Raw genomic sequence first — 23,818 nt, 5'->3', positions numbered from 1 at the left:
AGTAATGCTTCTACTAAAATCTATTAGAGAGTGGGCCAGGAATGAATTTATGTATTCTGAGGATGATGTATACTGTAAATTCTTTGATTTGAATAATAGTTACTGTAGTCAAAATAGAAAAAAAAATTGAAGACATAACTACTAGACAAAGGTGAATGAAACTTCTCATATATCTTAGCAACATTTAGATGGAAATCAAATTTAAATGCAGACCACTCTGCCTTTAAAGAGGCTTTGGTTCAGCTCCCAAATCCTGATTGCTTGGCATGGTTTCCTATGAAAGAATACTCAGAAAGTGTCTTCTTAAATAACAAAGCTATTTTTAGGGTGGATTCACTCTTAGTAGCTGTGTCTGCATGGGACTGATAACTAATCACTACCTTTGGAGGAAATCCTAACCTTTCCTTGTATACCTTCCCTATATGTGTAACAGCTTCTCTGTTTTCACACTCGGTAGTCCATATTGCTATTTTATTGCCTTTAGCTCTAAAATTGACAATAACACCACACAAATCATCACTGTAATCCTCAAATGACTTCCTAATAAGGCACAACAGTCTCTCTAGCCAAAAGTGATCAAAGTCACTTCATTTCTGCTGTTTTTTAAATGTAATTAGGCATCATCCTCCTGTTTGCTTTATTCATCTTCCTACACAGGCTCTATCTCATCCTTAAAAAGTGAGTAGTCACAGCCAGGCATTAAATTACCAGACAGCTGGATATGGTTTTATAAAGCCCAGAGATCCTCAACAGTATCAAACTTAGAGATCAGATGAAGGTTTGTTTGTCAAATTTTGCTCTTTTCATTTTTTCAAAAAAGAGTACCCATCTGTTCTGCAGTGGATGTTTAACGTAGTATTCAAGGTTGGCTACTCCTGATTGGTTTCAGTTTTTTCTTCTTCTGCAGGTGAGGGATGAGGAGTGGTGGTGGTTTCCGGTTCCACAGTTGCCATCTTAGATTGATCTGATCAGATGACTTCTTCTGAAGGGGAGGTGAGAGTATAAGAAAAAAACAACTGCTCTGCTTCTCTTACTTGATTTTCAAAATCATTTCTGAGCTCTTCCACGACCTGAGACCAATTCATATTTTTCTTGGAGGCTTTGGATGTAGGGGATTTGACTTTGTTGTCTTCTGTTTGTATACTTTGGTCTTCTTTGTTACCAACATATGATTCTGTAATCAGATTCATTTTCTAATTTTTGCTCATTTTCCCAGCGATTTACTTGACTTTTGAGCACTTTGTCAAGGTAGATCTCTGCTTACAGTGGGTGTGGGTGGTGTAGTGTCGGTCACTTGATCCCCCCACAATCAGTGAGTCTAGAGCTCCAGAAACAGTCACTGCCACTGTCCCTGCTGCTGTTGCAGGCTTCTCCTCTGTGGGTTCCTCCACCCCCAAGGCCACCCTGGAGCTGAAGCCTTACTACTCTCTTACACAGGTCCCAGAGGTTTTTCCACTGACCTTCTAATTTGTCCTCAGGGTTTTAGGATTGTGAAGTAAGGAAACTGCCACAGATACCCAAGATTCAATACCTCCAAGACTTTCTCATATCTCATCTGTGCTGATGTGGCCCTCATTGTACTGTGCTCTGCTCCCAGTGCTGCATGATAAATACTTCCTGGTAACCTTCCAGCCTGTCTTGGGCTGGAGATTTGTTCCACTCCTCATTCTGTAGGTTCTGTAGCTGCGGAATTTGTTTAAAGAAAATTTTTGCAGATATTTAGCTGGGTTTGGGGGGAGAATACTAGAAAATCCATGCTGTTATGACACCATCTTGGTTCCATCCACTCCTATGATTTGTTAGATTATGTTACTTAATATTTTTCCACAGAACTTTATTGAATTCAATTTTTAATTGCATTATGATATGTGAAAGGATTAATTTAATATTTCAACTTTCCTGCAATTTGTTTGGAGGTTTTGTGGCTTAATATATCATCAATTTTGGTATGCTTGCCATTATCATCAAGAAAAATATATATTTTCTTCAATTCCCATTTAATTTTCTCCAGAGGTCTAGCATATCTAACTTTTCCAAAAATTAATTCATCTTCTTAATCACTTTTTTGTTTATTTAATTCTTAAATTTTTCATGTTGTAAGAGGTGAAAGATGAAGTCTCTCACTTATATAATTTTATTTTAACCTCCTGTAATTCATTTAATTTTCTTTTAAGAATTTGGATGTTGTAGCATTGGTACAAATGTTGTTGCTATTGTTATTCTCTCATTATCTATTATCCTTTGTGAAAGATTTAGTTTCACTAGATATCTCTTTTAATTAGGTATATTTTTCTGCTTTTTCTTTCTTTGAGATCATGATTGCTAACCCTGTCTTTTTTACTTGAACTGAAGCATAATATATTCTGCTCCAACCCCTTATTTTAAGTATGTCTCCATTTCAACTGTAACATATTGCTGGATTCTGATTTCTAATCCATTCTGTTATTGGTTTATGTTTTATGGGTGAATTAACCCCATTTCCACTAACTTCTAACTATAAATTTCCCTCTATCCTATTTTTTCATGTTTATCTTTTTATCCCATCTCTTCATTTTACCCTGTCCTTGATCAGAAGCCTTTTTTGTTTCTTATCACTGTCTTCCTTAATATTCTCTTTATTTTTTCATTCCTGATTTGCTTTAAACCCCTACCTCCTTCTTTCCTGTTGAGTAAGATACATTTTTATGCCCAATTGAATGTCTTTCATCTTTGATCCAATTCAGATTAAAGCAAAATTCACACATTACCTTCTCCATCACTATTTCCCCTTCAATGATACAAGCTTTTCCTTGTATGCCTTTTTTATAGGAGCTGATTTTCCCCATTCTTCTCCTTTCCTCCTCCAAGTGCATCCCTTTTTCTTGATCATCCTTTTGTTTTTCTTTTGTGGCCATCTCAGTATAACTAACTCACACTTCTGCCTACTATCTATTTAGAGGGATTTTTTTTTTTTCTAAATGCTCTCATATGATAAAGTTCTTAAGAATTTCACATGTTGGGCGGAGCCAAGATGGCGAAGTAGAAAGACACACATACACATAGCTCCGAACCCACAAACCACAGAACGGCTAGAGGGGACCAACCCAGGGCAAATTCTGCACCCAGAGATCACGGAATATTGGAGCAAGGGAGATTTCTGTTCCAGAGAGACCTGCAAACCTCTCGCGGGGGGTCCTTCGCGCCGTGGACTGGGAGCCGGGAAGGGGAGCAAAGGGCAGCCCTGCCACGGCCACGACACCATGAGGAAAAGATCCGAGAGGGCTACGGGGACGGGATCTCCAGCAGCCACGCGGGTCCTCCCTACCCACAGAGGGACCTGTAAACCTCTCGCAAAAGGTCTGTCGCGCTGCAGACGCGGAGCCCAGCCCAGACCTGCAGTGGCCGGGGCTCCGAGAGGCACAGATCTGAGAAGGCTCCAGAGATGGGATCTCCAGCGGCGGCACAAGCCCCCCCACCAACAGGTGACTGACAGGGGTACGTGAGAGAGTCTCTTTGGCGGGTTGAGAGGGGAGTGGGGTGCTCCCATGGCTTGGGCCCCCCCAGGAGATAGAAGCTGAGATGCGGCTACAGACAGGGGCTCCCCAAACGGGCGGGAGCCTGGATCCATTGTGGAAGGTCTGTGCATAAACCCCCTGAGGGAACTGAGCCAGAGAGGCGGCCCTGCCCCTGACCATCTGAACTTAATTCTCACACTGATTAGCAGCCCTGCCCCCGCCAAAAACCCTAAGGTGGGAAGCAGCATTTGAATATCAGTCCCCAAACGCTGGCTGGGAGGACCAGGAGGCGAGGTGGGTGTGAGGAGAACCTTCAGAGGTCAGGTCACTGATTGGGGAGAATGCCCAGAAAAGGCAAAAGAAATAAAATTATTGAAGGGTACTTTAGCGGAGAAAAGACACTTCCTCCCTTCCTTTCTGATGGGGAGGAACAATGCTTGCCATCAGGCAAAGACAGAGAAATCGAGGATTCTGTGTCCCAGCCCACCCAATGGGCTCAGGCCATGGAACAGCTCAAGAGGAATTTTGAAAATCAAGTTAAAGAGGTGGAGGAAAGACTGGGAAGGGAAATGAGAGGGATGAGGGAGAAGCATGAAAAGCAGATCAGCTGCCTGCTAAAGGAGAACCAAAAAAATTCTTGAAGAAATTGGCACCTTAAGAACTAGCCTAACTCAGTTGCCAAGTGAGGTGCAAGGGGCCAATGAGGAGAAGAATGCTTTCAAAAGCAGAATTAACCAAATGGAAAAGGAGATTCAAAAGCTCACTGAAGAAAATAGATCTTTCAAAACTGGAATGGTACAGATGGACGCTAAGGACTTTATGAGAAAGACAGATATCTCAGAACATACCGCGCAGATTGGAAAAATGGAAGATAATGTGAAATATCTTCTTGGAAATACAACTGACCTGGAAAATAGAATCAGGAGAGACAATGTAAAAATTCTGGGTCTACCTGAAAACCATGATCAAAAGAAGAGCCTAGACATCATCTTCCATGAAATTATCAAGGAAAACTGCCCTGAGATTCTAGAACCAGAAGGCAAAATAAATATTCAAGGAATCCGCAGAACACCACATGAAAGAGATCCAAAAAGAGAAACTCCTAGGAGCATTGTGGCCAAATTCCAGAATTCCCAGGTGAAAGAGAAAATATTGCAAGCAGCTAGAAAGAAACAATTCAAGTATTGTGGAAATACAATCAGGATACCACAAGATCTGGCACCCTCTACATTGAGGGATAGAAGGGAATGGAATAGGATATTCCAGAAGTCAAAGGAACTAGGACTGAAGCCAAGAATCACCTACCCAGCAAAACTGAGTATAATACTTCAGGAGAAAAAATGGTGTTTCAATGAAATAGAGGACTTTCAAATTTTCCTGATGAAAAGACCAGAGCTGGAAAGAAAATTTGACTTTCTAACACAAGAATGAAGAGAACCATGAAAAGGTGAACAGCAAAGAGAAGTCATAAGGGACTTACTAAAGTTGAACTGTGTACATTCCTACATGGAAAGACAATATTTGTAACTCTTGAAACATTTCAGTATCTGGGTACTGGGTGGGAGTACACACACACACACATGCACACACACACCCACACATAGAGACAGAGTGCACAGAGTGAATTGAAGAGGATGGGATCATATACTTAAAAAAAAAAATGAAATCAAGCAGTGAGAGAGAAATATTGGGAGGAGAAAGGGAGAAGTTATATGGGGCAAATTATCTCTCATAAAAGAGGCAAGCAAAAGACTTATTAGTGGTTGGATAAAGAGGGGAGGCAAGAGAAAAACATGAGGTCTACTCTCATCACATTCCACTAAAGGAAAGAATATAATGCACACTCATTTTCATAGGAAAACCTATCTCATAATACAGGAGAGTGGGGGACAGGGGCACAAGCAGGGTCGGGGGGGAGGATAGAGGGGAGGGCAGGGGAGGAGAATGTAATACAAGGTCGACACTCATGGGGAGGGAAAGGACCATAAGAAAATAGAAGTAATGAGGGATAGGATAGGATGGAGGGAAATATAGTTAGTCCTATACAACACAACTGGTATGGAAATCATTTGCAAAACTAAACAGATATGGCCTATATTGAATTGCCTGTCTTCCAAGGGGAAGGGGTGGAGAGGGAGGGAGCTAAAGAAGTTGGAACTCAAAGTGTTAGGACCAAATGTAATGTTCTTACCACTGGGTAACAAGAAATACAGGTTAAGGGGTCAAGAAAGCTATCTGGCCCTACAGGACAAAAGAGAAGATAGAGACAAGGGCAGGGACGGAGGATAGAGAAGAGAGCAGATAGGTCACAGGGGCAATTAGAAAGCTTGGGTCTGGGGCGGGGAGGGGATAAAAGGGGAGAAAATTGGTAACCCAAAATTGTGTGAAAATAAATGTTAAAAGTTAAATAAAAAAAAAAAGAATTTCAGATGTCATTTTTCCATATAATAATGTAAATTGTTTAACCTTATTGAGTCCCTTATCACTGCTCTTTTATGTTTATCTTTTTATGTTTCTCTTCAGTCTGGTGTTTGAAAGTCAACTGCTTTATTCAGCTCTTTTTTTTTTTTTTTTTTAAATAAGGAATGAATGAAAGTTGTGCATTTAACTAAATGTCTACTTTATCCCCAGAAGGATTATATTCAATGTTATTAGTTAGATTATTCTTGCTTGCTCCTTTACCTTCTGGGAGTTTATATTCCCAAGCCTCCACACTTTAACCTGGTGACTGCTAAATCTTTCATGATCCTGTCTGTGTTTCTGAGAGTTGTTGCTTTTTTTTTCTTTTCCTGACTGATTGAAGTATATTCTCTTTGACTGGGAGGCTTTGGAATTTGTGTGTAATATTTCTAGGAGTTTTTCATTTTGAGAACTATTTCAGGTGGTAATATGTGGATTCTGACAATTTTTTTTGTCTTCTGATTCCAGGATATTGGAGCAGTTTTCCTTTATAATTTTCTGAAATATTGTGTCTATACATTTTCTTTCATCATTAATTTCTTGCAGCTCAACAATTCTTGAATTCTCTCCCCTCAGCCAATCTATCAATGCCATTGTTTTTTCCTTATAAGATAATTCACATTTACTGCTCTTATTTACTTTTTTTTAGTTTGTTCTATTTCTTGCTCTCTCAAGGAATAGTGAGCTTTCACTTTCCTAATTCTCATTTGTAAGGAGTAATTTTTTTCAGTGAGGTTTTGTAACTTTTTTTGTATTTGACCCTTTCTGTCTTTTAAAGAGTTGCTTTCCTCAGTGATTTTTGTGCCTCTTTTAATATTTCAAAAATTCTTTTTTTTTTTTGATATTTTGTTTTCTTTACAATTTGGGGGTCTGTCATAAATGTCTTACACAACACTCATTTCTTTTCCCAATTTTTCTGCTACCAGTCTTATTTGACAAAAGATAGAAATACAAAAACAAAAATGCAATACAAGCGATACAATGGCATGCTCAAGATTTCTTTTAAGAACTTGGATTTGATTGTGTGACATGGGAGACACTTGTACTGTACTGCCCAGAATGTGGTGTTCTCATCAGAGAAGGTGCTGATCTCTGTGTGCAAAACACAGCTGAAGTAGTTCAAAAGAAACATGAAATGTACAAATTTAGAAAATCCACTCCAAATGTTCACATGGACTCTTTGAGACTGACCTGTAGCAGAGCATTGCAAGCTTGTATCTGATCAACCACAGTTGGACACATTGGAACTTCATTCTACGCTGCTAATATTTTTGTTCTCTTCAAAAATGACAACAAACAAACAGCCATCCATTTCCAAGCACAGATTACTTAAGGAGGTAATAGATTTGAGAGGGTCCAAGAGTTCCATGGCTATGCCATAAGATCCACAGAAATACCTAGAATTTGAGTATATTAATAGTACCATACTGAACATATAGTATACATGAAGCTCTGAAGAGAAGGCTTGGTAGAATTAGCATAGTCTTTCTAGTACATGCCTATAATCCTTCTGGGAGTCATTACAAAGGTTTTACTACATATATAACAATGTTGATATTAAACCAAATTGTTGTTCATTCTCTGAGGATGAGATATGTGTGATCGTGTTCATCTTTCATTGCCGAAGAAGACCATGCCATCAGAGAAATGATGACATGACTTACACTTGACTTTGTTTTGAGTGAAGGAGGGCTGTGCAACTCACCAACCTCACTTCTCCTCCAGAGCCATCTGAATCCAGTGATCTGATATTCCTCAGGAAGATTGGAGATGGCCCAGGATGCACCTGGAGACCTTGGGCCCTTTAAGGCAAGATCTTTGCATGTGCTCACTAAGGGTGAGGCAGCACCCATTCATTGATTAGATCTGTTTAAGAAATAGTCCTGGCATGGCCCTTTAATAAGGTCAAGAAAAACAAAGACATCAGGCTTGGTGGGAAACAGCAACAGTTACTATTGATAAGCACTCTAAAGCTAGAGGGGTCCAGGAGCCCGGTGTGTGCATGTGATTAATTGAAAGAGGCCTATCACCAATCTATGGTCTTTGCTCAGAAGAGCATCGGTACTAATAAGTAGCATTTAAATGTTGTTTCTGACCTAAAATTTTAATAATATGACTCCCTAAAGGCGCTGAAATACTGTCACATACACCCTATGTTCCCCTCCTGCTAGTAATAAGAACTAGGTTCTACCTAATTTCCCCCATTTATTTGTAGTGATCAGTTTTTAATAGGATGTGACAAGTAAGTGTGATTAGTACTTTGGTGGAACACACATAGAGTTTAAAAATAAAAAAAATATATAAATATATAAAATATAATTATCATAATCCAAGTGACAGGTGATAAGAACATGATCTAAAGTTGTAAGCTATAGAAATAAGTGAATGCACATTGAAGATTTTATGATTGTAGAAATGACAATATTTAGCAGATGAAGGAATATATGGACTGAATATGAGTAGAGAGTTAAGCCTGAAACAGAGGCTTTAAAACCTCAGTGAGTGAGGATGGTGGCTCCTGCAAAAATAATAAAGAATAAAAGGGAGTGTTTCCTGGATGATGGGGTGAAATAGTTCTGTTTAATGATTTAAATTTCAAATGTCTACAGAACATCACGTCTGAAATATCTAAAAAGTAACTGTGATATGAGGGGACTGTACCTCAGGTGAGAAGTTGAAGTTAGATATAAAATCATGGGAATCATGATGATAACATGGAAATTGATGAAACTGCCAGTTGAGATTATGAAAAGATTGAAGAAATGGGCCCCAGAAAAGAATCTTAGGGGATGTCTATATTTATTGGGTATAGCAACGATGAAGTCCCATAGAGACTAAAAAGGAAGCATGTAGATAGAGAAGCAAGGAGAGAAGTTACAAAACCAAACAGAAGAAAGTGTCAAAGAGAAGAAAAATATTCTTCAGTTTTAAATAATGCAGAGAGATCCAAAAGCATGAGGAATGAGAAAAAGATATTAGATTTATGGATTGAGATATCATTGACAATTTGAGTGAAAGCAGTTTCACTTTAATAATGAGATCAGAAACATTGTGGAGACTTTAGAAGACAGTAAGCAGAAAAGAAGAAGAGATCCCAAATTTAGTTCATATTTTTCAAGGAGCTTAACTGTGAAAGGGAGGAGAAATAAGGGATCATAGCTGTCAAGGAATGTAAGAACTTTTTGTTTTGATTTAATTTACTTTTTTTTTAAATGTTGCATATTTAGAATAGTTAGATATGGAAGTTTATAGGCATCAGGGAAGGAGTCATTAAATAAGGAAAGTTTGAAAGAGATTGAATGGTGACTGTAGTTGAACCAACATAACCTGATAAAAGAGGAAAGAGTGGTGCTATATGAATAGAGATTGCCTTGACATTTAGACAAGTGAGCTAGTAATGGAGTATAAAACATTGGAGGAGGATGTCAGAAAAACGTAAGATGAATGGATGGGCAAAAGACCTAGCTCTTAATGGGTGGTCATTTTTTTTTCGTGAAATATGATGTGAAGTCTTTATTTCAGGGGTTGGTGGTGGGTGAAGAGAGAAAAGCAGGTTGTAATATGTATGTATATATATATATATATATATATATATATATATATATATATATATATATATATATATATACATATATATATACACACATATATATACATATATATATACACACATATATATACATATATATGTATACACACATATATATACATATATATACATATATATGTATATATATATACGTGTGTGTGTATATATATGTATGTATATATATATATATATATATATATATGTATATTGCACCTTTGGTGATAGATAATGGATCAAGGAGTGATAATAAGATTGACTTGCTGCAGTGAGGGCCCAATGAAGATTAAATATATTGATGTGTAGTGGAATGAATAATATTTTTTGTGGCTAAGGACAAACTTCATATATTCTGCTTGACTTCAGATAGCCCAAGTAGGAATAATGGGAAGAAATTAGAAAATAGCAAATTTAAGGTTGATATAATGAAGTACTAAAGAACACGAACTTTCCAAAAGTGGATCAGATTGTTTCAGGGGGTAGTGAACTTCCCTTTACTCAAGGTCTTCAATCAAAAGATGAATGAACACGTACTTGATACACATGTTATAAAAGGTAATTTTATTCAAGTATCCATTGGATTAGATGATATTTAAGGTGTCTTTCTTGTCTCAGATTATAGGATTCTATTACATGAGTTAAATGAAATTGCCCACAGAGCAACCTAATTCGTTCATTAATCTATTTTCTTCCATATCCTATCTAATTGAAAAGACCAAAATTAGTATTACATGAAGTGTCTACTTTATTCATTTCAATTGTATTGATTTTACAATATAATTAAGAATATGCTGTATTGTTTTTTATACTTAAGTCTGCATATGCTTAAAACCACATTTCTATGTCCTTGAATTAAGCACAGGAATTCAGCATTCTGAGTTAGTTTAATGGCATAATTAAAAGAAAACTTGTTATCTCTCATACCAGTAGCTCCTGGGATATTTCCAGGATACCTTTTTTGTTATCTTTAAACCCCACAAATTAACTTGATACTATTCCCAAAAGGTGTCATCTGTTCCCTCTTGTGATTCTAAGAAGACAGCTGGTAGTTCTGATCCTGTAGCAAAGATTATAAAATGTAAATGGCTCTAATAAAATAATTAACATTCCTTAATTTTCAGAGAGGCACATGATAAGCTTCACCTGAATGCAAGTCTACCTTTTTTAGTGTTGCCAATTGTAATATGCCATAACTTCCATAATCTATTTTTTCTTGTTTGTCAATAAAAAGGTTCCCTGCTTCTCTTTGTGGTCCCTGGCTTTACTGAGGTTGCCAGTTTGACACAATTTGTTAACAGTTATACATGACATTGTTAATAAACTAATCTTGCTCAGTCTGTACCTCCATTTACCTCCATTAAGTTTACTAAAAACAAAAGGTATTTTGTTACACTGTGAGCTCCTTGAGGGCAGAACTTAGGTTTTATCTCCTTTTTCCTCTACAGAATTTAGCACACTGCCTGGCACATAGTGCATTCTTGAGCAATGTTTTTGATTGAATGATTAATAAAAAAAAAAAAAACTTTTATTAAGTACCCATTTTAAAAAGCACTGTGTTATATACTAAGGGAGACATAAAAATAAATGTCTTCACTTCCACAAAAAATATAAAGAAAATTTTGACACAAACATACATTTGCAATGTCATATAGTAACAATGCAAGTTAATAAAAAGAGCATACAAAATTCAGATGAAAATATTTAGGTTAGGTACAAAAAAATACACATCTCACTGCTGAAAGAACGTTTCTTACTAGAAGAGTCAAGGAATACTTTCTGGAGAGAATGCTATTTGAACACCTGAAAGTTATGGAAGAATATTGACAAATGAATTTGGAGACAGACAAGGACAAGTCCTTTGGTATAGTACTTAATATGCACTCCATTGTGTTGATACTATATGAATTGGATGAAGAGTTAACCAACATATTAATGCGATACAAAGTCAACAAACATTTGTTAAGCATTATCTTTTGTGCACAGCACTATGGTAATCACTTGTAATACAAATACAAGCAAAAAACAGTCCCTTCCCTCAAGAAACTTATATTTTAATAAGGACAGTGATAAAAGAGAGCAAGAAAGAGGGTAAGGAGAGACTGCACCCGATGTCGGGTATGATGGAGAAGTCTAGAGTGCAGTTTGGTGAAAATTGATGAGAACGTTGGTGTGAATACTCCACTTAAATGGAAGTAATGAGAAGAGCTACCCAAACACAAGGAAGGAACACAGAGCAGAGAACACTTCTGATGTATGCATTCTTGGGATGAAGTGATCTTTCAAGATAAAAAGGTTTTGGAGAAGAGTGGAGAAGTTTGCAAAACAATCTGGTGAGAAATTAGGGCAAGAAAATGTTCTCCTAATAGCAAAAAAAAAAGAAAAAATCTTATTTTAAAAGAACCAATTATCTTGTGGAAATCAAGATAAATAAGTTATGACCTTCTTATCAATGTGTTCTAAAGTTCATTTTTAGAAAAAAAATTTAAATTTATCTAGCAAATTTATTCTCCATGATATTTCATTGACTAAGTTATAGTATATTAAGCTGTTTTAAGAGATTGGAATTTGGTGGTTTATTTCCCAGCAGCAGACATATTGCTGATTTTCACAGTTACTGTCTTTTTCTTTTAGATCACCACATATAGAGACGTCTGGAAGCCAAAATGGTGGAGTAAGTTTTAAATTTCTTTAGTTCTCTCATATTCAGCTCCAAATAATCATAACATAGAAACCAAGAACAAATGCTGGAACAGTAGAACGATGAGGTGGAACAGTCTTTTAGCCCAAGAGACTTAGAGGATAGGGAAGAAAGACTTGTATCACTTAGGTAAAAGAAGATATAAATATGGTTTTGATACTGAAACCAGGAAGAGTCAAAACAGAGAAAGAAAATTACAGATAAATTTCTCTGATGAATATAGGTGCAAAAATTTTAGCAAAAAGAATACAGCAACTTATAACGAGAATAATAATACATTATGATCAGGTAGGATTTATACAAGGCTGGTTCAATATTAGGAAAACTATTAACATTATTGATCATATCAACGACAAAACTAACAGAAACCACATGACTATCTCATTAGAGGCTGAAAAAGGTTTTTGACAAAATAGAACACGCATTCCTAATGAAAACACTGGAAAATATTGGAACAAATGGAACTTTTCATAAAATAATAAGTAGCATCTACCTAAAACCTTCAGCAAGTATTATATGCAATGGAGATAATCTTGATGCTTTTCCAATAAGATCAGGAAGGAAACAAAAATGTCCATTATGACCAGTTTTGTTCAATAAGGTACTAGAAATGTTAGCTGTAGCAATAATAGAAGAAAAAGAAATTGAAAGAATTAGAATAGGCAAAGAAGAAACTAAGCTATCACTCTTTGAAGATGATGTAATGATATACTTAGAGCATCCCAGAGTAAAAAAAAAAAAAAACTTCTTAAAATAATATACAACTTTGTCAAAGTTACAGGTTACAAAATAAACCCACACAAATCTTCTGCATTTCTATATATTACTAGCAAAGCCTGACAACAAGAGATAGAAAGAAAAATCCCATTTAGATCATAAAATATTTGGGAGTCTACCTGCCAAAACAAACCCAGGGACTATATGAACACAAAAACAAGACACTTCACACAAATAAAATCAGATTTAAGTAAGTAGAAAAATATCAGTTGCTCATGGGTGGGCGGAGACAATACAATAAAAATGACAATTCTCCTTAAATTAATTAATTTATTCAGTGCCATACTAATCAAACTAACAGACAATTATTTTTTAAGATTAGGAGAAATAATATTAAAATTCATCTAGAATACCAAGAGGTCCAGAACATCATGGGGACTAATGAAAAGAAATGCTGGGGAAGGTGACCTGGCTCTACCAGATCACATAATGTATTACAAAGCAGCAATTATCAAAACTACTTGGTACTGGCTAAGAAACGGAAGGGTAGACCAGTGGAATAGCTTAGGTACTCAAGACACAGTAGTCAATGAATAAAGCAATCTACTGTTTGATAAACCGAGGAATCACACCTTCTGGGATAAGAAGGTTATTTTATATTGTTAGACAAAAATTACTGGGAAAACTGGATGACAGTGTGGCAGAAACTAAGCACAGACCAATGTCTGATAATGTGCACAAGAATAAAGTCCAAATGCATACATGATCTAGGTATAAGGATTGATGCTATAAACAAATAAGTGGAGTAAAGAATAAGTCTGTTTATCAGACTTACAGAGAAGGGAAAAAATTTTGACTAAACAAGAAACAGAAAACATTATGAAGTATAAAATGGATAATTTTGATTACATTAAATTGAAAAGTTTTTGCACAACCAAACCCAAAGCAACCAAGGTTAGGAGGGAAGCAGAAAACTGGGAAGGAATTTTTGTAACTAGAGTCTGTGTAAAGGCCTCATTTCTAAATATTCTAAATATTTAGGCCTCATTTCTAAACTTTTCTAAAATATATAGAGAACTGAGTCAAATGTACAAGAATACAAGTCATTCCCTAATTGATAAATGGTCAAAGGATATAAACAGGCAGTTTTCAGAGGAAGAAATTAAAGCTGTCTACAGTCATATGAAATAATGCTCTAAATCACTATTGATTAGAGAGATGAAATCAAAACAGTTCTGAGATACCACATCACATCTATCAGATTGGCTAACATGATGAAACAGGAAGATGATAAATTTTGGAGAGCATGTGGGAGAGTTGGAACACTAATTCATTGTTGGTGGAGCTGTGAGTTGATCCAACCATTGTGGAGAGCAATTTGGAACTATGCCCAAAGGGCTACAAAAATTTACATACCCTTTGACCCAGCAATAGCACTTCTAGGACTAAATGGGAATGGGTTCCTCATGTACAAAAATATTTATAGCAGCACTCTTTGTATTGGCCAACAACTGAAAATCAAGGGGATGACCATCAATTGGGGAGTGGTTTAATAAATTATGGTATGTGAATGTAATGGAATAGTATTGTGTTATAAGAAATGATGAACATGAAGACTTCGGAGAGGCCTGGAAAGACTTATATGAACTTATGCTGAGTGAAAGGAGCAGAACCAGGAGAACTTTGTACACAGCAACAACCACAGTGTGTGAGGAATTTTTTGTGGCAGATTTAGAACTTCATTGCAAAGCAAGGACTTAAAAAATTCCCAGTGGTCTCTTAAGGAAAATGCCTTCCACATCCAGAGAAAAAAGTATGGAATTCAACTGCAGAATGTAGCAGATCATTTTCTTTTTTCTTACAATTTGGTTTATTTTATGATTTCTCCCATTCATTTTAATTCTTCTATGCAACATGACCTAGGTAAAAATATATTTAATAGATATGTATATGTAGAACTATATAAAACTGTATACCATCTCAGGGAGTGAGGGGGGATATAAGGAGTGAAGGAAGGGGAGGGAGTGGAAAAATTAGGTTATATGGAAGAGATTGTAGAACACTGAAAAGAAATAAAATAATAGAATTATTTTGAAGAAATAAAAAGAGGAGCACAGTCTGGGACAATAAGTGTCCCAGCTAAGCAACAGCAAACCCCACATCAGCAAACCAGTGGGAGATCCTGAATGCCAGAACGGTAGAGAAGGCATACACTAACACCAGGACACCTCATGTGCCTTATCATAGCCAGGAAAACCAGCACATGCTTCAGTGCAGCCCAGGGCAATCTTCCAGGTGTCATACCTCAATGTGCTTCAGTATAGCCACAGAGAAACACAGAAAAAGTACATCTGGCCTCCACTCCTGCCAGGCAACACCACTAGGACTCCAATTCAATGTCAGGTAAGCTGTCATATACTTCCAGTCTGTAGTCACCAACCTGAGTACCCAACACACAAAGCCAGCAACCATACCCCTTCCCCATTCCCCTCTCACTTTCCCCCATGCATACACAAGATGCTTCAGACACAGATGTCAGAGGAAAGGCAGGGACTCCCTTTCAGCTCTCCCCTAACTCCCTTGAAATACCTTTAAAATTGACTAAACAGTTTCTTGAGCAGCAGAAGCCATAAAAAGGAAGAGTGAAACAAATTTCCAGGCCAAGACAACTTTCACAGTAAGAAGAAAAGGTATCTTGCACCAGGGTGAGAGTAGATTGCAGCCTCAGAACTATGTCAGCAGAGACTGAGCCCAAGCAAACCAGGAGCAAGCACTGAGGTGACTTAATCAATGGCAATGGTGGTGGTCTCCAGGCCAGGTGCCCCACAGACTCCAAAGACACCTTAGAAGGTCAGCAGGAAGTGTCTGTTACAACTGGATGAGAGTAGAGCACAAGCAAGAATAGGAGAGAGAATAATAACCAGGAATCACCTATTCAAAAAAATTAAGTATAATGCTTCAGGGGGGAGAATGGATATTCAATTAAATAAAGGACATTCCAGAATTCTTAATGAAAAGACCAGAGCCAAATACAAAATTTGACTTTCAAATACAAGATTGAAGAGAAGCATAAAAATGTTAACCAAAAAAATCATAAAGGACATAACAAGGTTAAACTGTCTACATTCTTACATGGGAAGATGATATTTGTAACTCATAAGACCTTTCTTACTATTAGAGTAGTTGGAAGGAGTATATATAGATAGATGGTACAGACATGAGTGGAATATTAAGGGATGATATCTAAAAATAAAATTAAGGGATGAGACAGGATTTTACTTGGAAAAAAGAAAAGGGAGATAAAGAATGGGGTAAATTATCTCACATAAGAGAAGAAAGAGAAATTTTTTCAATGGAGTAGAAGAGAGGGGAGTTGAGGGGGAGTGAATGAACTTTGCTTTCATAAGAATTGGCTCAAAAAGGAAATAACATACATACTCAAATGGGTATAGATATTTATCTAAGCCTAAGGAGAGTAGAAGGGGAAGAGGATAAAAGAAAGGTGGGGTGATAGAAGAGAGGGTGGATTGGAGAAGGGGTTAGTTAGAAGCAAAGCTGTTTTGAAGAGGCACAGGGTGAAAGGAAAGAAAATTGAATAAACACAGGGGATAGGATGGGGGAAAATACATTTAGCAACAGTAACTGTAAAATATGAAACAAATTTCTCAGATAAAGGCTTCATTTCTCAAACAGATAAAGAAGTGAGTCAGATAGATTTTAAAAAAATCAAAACACAATATCAGAAGGGGACAATATTGTCAAAATACCTGAAATCAAAATCTCAAAATGTCCTATTAATTTGCCTGAAGCATAAAAAATCTTCTTGGAAGAGCTCAAGAAGGACTTTAAAAAATCAAAAAAGACAAGTAGAACAATGGGAAAATAAATAAGAGATACGGGAGAGAAAGACAACAATTTGGAAAAGGAAGGGAAAAAAATTGACTGAAGAAAACAATTCCTTAAAAAATTCAGTTGATCAAATTCAAAAAAAAATCCAGTAAATAAAACAACTTCTTCCAAAGTAGATTTGACCAAATGGAAAAGGAGGTATAAAAGCTAACTGAAGAAAATAATTACTTAAAAATTTGAATTGGACAATTGGAAGCTAATAACTCTATGAGATATCAAGAATTAGTCAAACAAAATCAAAAGAATGATAAATAGAAGGAAATGTAAAATATCTCATTGGACAAACAACTGACCTGGAAAATAGATATAGGAGAGGTAATTTAAGAATTATTGTACTACCTGAACTCCATGAGGAAAAAAAAAAAAGCCTGGACAACATCTTTCAAATAATTATCAATAAAAATTCCCCTGAGATCCTAGAGCCACAGAGTAAAGTGTAAATTGAAAGAATCCATCTATTGTCTTCTGAAAGGGATCTCAAAATGAAAACTCAAAGGAATATTGTAGTCAAAATCCAGAATTATCAGGTAAATGAGAAAATATTGCAAAGAACCAGAAAACAATATTTAAATAACATTGTATCACAGTGAGGATTACACAGGACTCAGCAGTTTCTACATCAAAAGGTCACAGTGTTTGGAATATGATATTCTTGGAAGGCACAGGAGCTTGGGTTACAACTACAAACCAACAATCCAGCAAAATTGAGCATAACCTTTTAGTGGAAAAAGATGGACATTCAATTAAGTTTGGGACTTTTAGTCATTTCCAATGAAAATAAACAGAGCTGAACAGAAAATTTGATCTTTTACTACAAGACTCAAAAGAAGTATAAAATGTTAAATGGTAAAGAAAAACAACAACACATTATTCTATAAGGTGAAACTGTTTACATCCCTACATGGAAAGACGCAAGCTTTAACTCTTGAAAACTATGTCTTTATCAAGGTAGTTAGAAGGGGTATATATAGATAGAGGGTATGGCTATAAGTTGACTTTTATGTGATTTAAAAAAATAAGGGGTGAAAAAAGTATTTTACTTGCAGAAGAGGAAAGGGGAAGGCAGAGAATGGCAAATTACATCACATTAAGAGACACAAAGACCTATTACAGTAGTGGGAAAGAAAGGAGAGAAATGAGTATTATTTTAAGTTTAGTCTATTGAATTTGTATCAAAGGTGGAAATAACATAAACATTCATTTAGTTATAGAAATCTGTTTTACTCTATAAGGAAGAAGGAGGAGGAAGGGGAAAGAAATGGGATGGGGTGGATAGAAGGGAGGGCAGAAGGGAAGGAAAAAGTAGGATGGAAAAGAGGAAAAAAAAGAGAGTGGAGCTGATAGAAGGAACAGTAGATTAAGGGTGGCAGTGGTAAGAAGCAAAGCACTGGTGAAGAGGAAACGGGTGAAAGGAGAGAGAAAAGTATAAACAGGTGCGAAAATAGACTAGAGAGAAAGACAGTCAGTAATCACAACAGTGAATGTGAATAGGATGAATCCTCCCATAAAATTGAATTGAAAAGAGAGTAGATTAAATACCAGAATTCTAAAATATTTTGTTAAGAAAAATATTTGAAGCAGAGAGTTACACATATAGTAAAGGTAAAAGACTGGAGTACAATATATTATGCTTTCCTTAAAGTTAAAAAAAAAAAAGCAGGGATAGCAATTTTGATCACAGAAAAATAAAAGCAAAAAATACATCTAATTAAAAGAAATAAGGAAGAAAACTACATCTTGCTTAAAGGTACCATAGAAAATGAAGTAACAGAGGGGGACGGAGCCAAGATGGCGGAGTAGAAAGACGCACATACACATAGCTCTGAACCCACAACCCACAGAACGGCTAAAGGGGACCAACTCACGGTGAATTCTGAAGCCAGAGGCCACGGAATATTGGAGCAAGGGAGATTTCTGTTCCGGAGAGACTTGCAAACCTCTCGCGGGGGGTCCTTCGCGCTGCGGACTGGGCGCCGGGACTGGGAGCTGAGTGCAGCCCTGCAGCGGCCGCGACATCGTGAGGAAAAGATCCGAGCAGGCTACGGGGACGGGATCTCCAGCGGCCACGCGGGTCCCTCCACCCACAGAGGGACCTGCAAACCTCTCGCTAAAGGTCCCTCGCGCTGCAGACGCGGAGCCCAGCCCAGACCTGTGGCGGCCGCGGCTCGGAGAGGTACAGATCCGAGCAGGCTTCAGGGACGGAATCTCCAGCTGTGGCACAAGCCCCTCCACCCACAGGTGACGGGGGTCGGTGAGAGAGTCTCTTTGGCAGGTCGAGAGGGGAGTGGGGTGCCCCCATGGCTTGGGAGATAGAAGCTGAGAGGTGGCAGCAGACAGGGGCTCCCCAAGAGGGCGGGAGCCTGGATCCATTGAGGAAGGTCTGTACATAAACCCCCTGAGGGAACTGAGCCTGAGAGGTGGCCATGCCCCGACCTGACCACCTGAACTTAATCCTCACACTGAATAGCAGCCCTGCCCCCTCCAAAAGCCCTAAGGCGGGAAGCAGCATTTGAATTTCAGTCCCAAAACGCTGGCTGGGAGGTACAGGAGGCAAGGTGGGTGTGAGGAGAATATTCAGAGGTCAAGTCACTGGCTAGGGAGAATGCCCAGAAAAGGGAAAAGAAATAAAACTATTGAAGGCTACTTTCTTGGAGAACAGACATTTCCTCCCTTCCTTTCTGATGAGGAAGAACAATGCTTACCATCAGACAAAGACACAGAAATCAAGGATTCTGTGTCCCAGCCCACCCAATGGGCTCAGGCCATGGAAGAGCTCAAAAAGAATTTTGAAAATCAAGTTAGAGAAGTGGAGGAAAAACTGGGAAAAGAAATGAGAGGGATGAAAGAGAAGCATGAAAAGCAGATCAGCTCCCTGCTAAAGGAGAACCAAAAAAATGTTAAAGAAATTAACACCTTGAAAACTAGCATAACTCAATTGGCAAAAGAGGTTCAAAAAGCCAATGAAGAGAAGAATGCTTTCAAAAGCAGAATTAGCCAAATGAAAAAGGAGATTCAAAAGCTCACTGAAGAAAATAGTTCTTTCAAAACTAGTATGGCACAGATGGACTCTAAAGACTTTGTGAGAAAGACAGATATCACAGAATATAGTGAGAAGATTGGAAAAATGGAAGATAATGTGAAATATCTTATTGGAAAAAAAACTGACCTGGAAAATAGATGCAGGAGAGACAATGTAAAAATTCTGGGACTACCTGAAAACCATGATCAAAAGAAGAGCCTAGACATCATCTTCCATGAAATTATCAAGGAAAACTGCCCTGAGATTCTAGAACCAGAGGGCAAAATAAATATTGAAGGAATCCACAGAACACCGCATGAAAGACATCCAAAAAGAGAAACTCCTAGGAACATTGTGGCCAAATTCCAGAATTCCCAGGTGAAAGAGAAAATATTGCAAGCAGCTAGAAAGAAACAATTCAAGTACTGTGGAAATACAATCAGGATAACACAAGATCTAGCACCCTCTACATTGAGGGATAGAAGGGAATGGAATAGGATATTCCAGAAGTCAAAGGAACTAGGACTAAAACCAAGAATCACCTACCCAGCAAAACTGAGTATAACACTTCAGGAGAAAAAATGGTCTTTCAATGAAATAGAGGACTTTCAAATTTTCTTGATGAAAAGACCAGAGCTGGAAAGAAAATTTGACTTTCTAACACAAGAATGAAGAGAACCATGAAAAGGTGAACAGCAAAGAGAAGTCATAAGGGACTTACTAAAGTTGAACTGTGTACATTCCTGCATGGAAAGACAATATTTATAACTCTTGAAACATTTCAGTATCTGGGTATTGGGTGGGAGTACACACACACACATGCAAACACGCACACATACATAGAGACAGAGTGCACAGAGTGAATTGAAGAGGATGGGATCATATCTTTAAAAAAAATGAAATCAAGCAGTGAGAGAGAAATATTGGGATGAGAAAGGGAGAAATTGAATGGGGCAAATTATCTCTCATAAAAGAGGCAAGCAAAAGACTTATTAGTGGAGGGATAAAGAGGGGAGGTGAGAGAAAAACATGAGGTCTACTCTCATCACATTCCACTAAAGGAAAGAATAAAATGCACACTCATTTTCATAGGAAAACCTATCTCACAATACAGGAGAGTGGGGGACAAGGGCACAAGCAGGGTGGGCGCGGAGGATAGAGGGGAGGGCATGGGGAGGAGAATGCAATCCGAGGTCGACACTCATCTGGAGGGAAAGGATCATAAGAGAATAGAAGTAATGGGGGACAGGATAAGATGGAGGGAAATATAGTTAGTCCTATACAACACAACTAGTATGGAAATCATTTGCAAAACTACACAGATTTGGCCTATATTGAATTGCTTGTCTTCCAAAGGGAAGGGGTGGAGGGGGAGGGAGCTAAAGAAGTTGGAACTCAAAGTGTTAGGATCAACTGTAATGTTCTTACCACTAGGAAATAAGAAATACAGGTTAAGGGGTAAAGAAAGGTATCTGGCCCTACAAGACAAAAGAGAAGACGGAGACAAGGGCAGAGAGGGAGGATAGAAGAGAGAGCAGATTGGTCACAGGGGCAATTAGAATGCTTGGGTTTGGGGGGAGAGGGGATAAAAGGGGAGAAAATTTGTAACCCAAAATTTTGTGAAAATGAATGTTAACAGTCAAATTAAAAAAAAAAAAAGAAAATGAAGTAACAGCAATATTAAATATATATGCACTAAGTGGTATACCACTCAGATTCTTAAAAGAGATGTTAAATAAGTTATAGGAAGAAATAGACAACAAAATTATGTTAATGGGGCAGCTCAACCTCGCCCTCTCTAAACTGGATAAATCTAACCACAAAATAAACAAGAAAAAAATTAAGGAGGTGAATAAAATTTTAGAAAAATTAGATATGATAGACTTCTTGAAAAAACTGTAAAGGAAAAAAAGGAATATGTCTGTTTCTCAGCAGTACACAGCACCTACACAAAAATTGACCATGTATTAGGGCATAAAACCTCATAATTCAATGTAGAAAGGCAGAAATATTAAATGCATCCTTTTCAAGTCATGATACAGTAAAAATGATGCGTAATAAAAGATCACCACATTCATGATTTCCAAATTCTCATTAGAATTTCTCTGTATTTACTGCTTTACCAAATATAACATTTCTCTTTGTGTCTCTATTTCTGTGTGTGTGTGTGTGTGTATCCCTATTTCTGCCTCAGATACCTCAGATTTCATATGCTTATTCATAAGTAAATCAATTTATGTATACCCACATATGAAAATTCTACTTAAGCTTACTGGATCATTGACACACATGAATCTAGAGAGTCATTAGTGGTTGAGCCAATTGACAGATTTATTTAGTAAAATATTTGATTTAAAAGTCAGGTTTTTTGGGGAAAAATCAGTATACAAATACTCACTCCAGGTATTTACATTTTACGAAGTCAAATGTGCTTAGTATAAAATAGTTGCATTTGGAGATGAGATTTACTGTGACTAAGCTCAGAGAAAGTTTTACAAGAAAGCTATGAATCCTTGAAAATAGATAGTTATAATTGAAAAACTTAAAGACCTTTAACTAGAGCAATACTGCTAGGCATTAGTGGGATATCACTATTTTTATAGTTGAAGTAATAGCAGTCCACAATTTAAAGGCTAAACAATACTATAAAGATTGAAACACCATGAAATGATTTTTTTTTGTTTATTACTGAAAAATGGTATATAGCAATTTCTTGAGAAGTGGGTCTATCTATCAAAAGCATTAGATTTTGTAAGCCTACTACAGTTTCATGAGAAGTTCTCTCCTTTCCTCTCTTTTCTCTTGCTCTCTTGCCCTCACCTCTTTATTTTCCCTTATTCTCTGTCTCTCTCTGTCTCTGTCCCCCCCTTGCTCTCTCCATATATATATATATATATATATATGTATATATATACACATACATATATATGTATGTATATACATACATATATGTATATATACATATACATACATACATACATACATACATGTTAATGATGTGTTTAGCAAAAAATCCCTTACTTTTCTGTGTCTAATATCCTGAAATATAAAGTTTTAGAAAAGCTATGAAAAAGAAATCAATAGAAACAAAAAGATTTCAGTACCAATGACAGCTATTTTTTTAAAAGTCTTCTCTTCTCAGTGCTGTTTGACTTATTTTACATGTAATATTTACTTTGTTGCCACCAAGGAACCTTTAGTTGTGCATTGGGTCCATGCTAAAGAACATAAAGGTAAATATTAAGGATTCCACAATATAGACTAGATGTGAAGGAGGAACAAGCTACTGATTACGATGAGAGGTGACAATGGAGATCTGGGCAGCCAAAGGGGTAAAGAAAGAATAAAGAAGAATTAGAACACTGTATTTGGTAACAAATCACTTTCACACTTTACCAAGGTAATCCTGAGGAGAGAAAAAGAAAGAAAAAACACCTGTTAAAGCAATGTAGTCACGTCAAAGAATTCAATGAAAAAAATGAGCCAGAACCTTAACAAATCAGCAGACTCAGAAGGAATTGCATTGTCACCCAGTACAGATATTAATGTCTTTGATAATACCAAATTATTATGAGGAGATGATTTTATATGGTATTCTTACTGAGATATGGAAATATTTAAAACATTTTAGAATATTCAGATAAAAAAATCTGAATTTGTGTTGTAGACTTAGCCCAGTAATTAACTATCAAAATTCTATAAAGGAAATTGGACAGAAATAATGCTGACCATATCGAGATAAGGACAAATTCTCTAGTTACCTAAGCAGAGAGAACATAAACTTGGTATCTCATTTCCAACGGCCTAGTATCTCTACTTAAAGTTTTGTCTGATCTGCCTTCTAAAGAGAAAATAAAAGGTTCTTCAAGTGAATTTATTTCCTATCCAGCTTTTCAGGAAGAATTAGCTAATTCTTTAGAAGTAGAGAATTTATT

At 36.9% G+C, this 23,818-nt stretch overlaps 1 pseudogene; it reads right to left on the bottom strand.

Annotated features, from left to right (window-relative positions):
• Window positions 1–239: 239 nt before the first annotated feature.
• On the bottom strand, window positions 240–959 carry LOC140502436 (eukaryotic translation initiation factor 4E pseudogene; annotated as a pseudogene).
• Window positions 960–23,818: the final 22,859 nt, after the last annotated feature.

The sequence above is a fragment of the Notamacropus eugenii genome, chromosome 4, assembly GCF_028372415.1.
Source record: "Notamacropus eugenii isolate mMacEug1 chromosome 4, mMacEug1.pri_v2, whole genome shotgun sequence".
In the NCBI taxonomy this organism is placed as follows: domain Eukaryota; kingdom Metazoa; phylum Chordata; class Mammalia; order Diprotodontia; family Macropodidae; genus Notamacropus; species Notamacropus eugenii.
The sequence above is the reverse complement of the archived record's forward strand: the minus strand, read 5'-3'. Positions and strand labels throughout refer to the sequence as shown.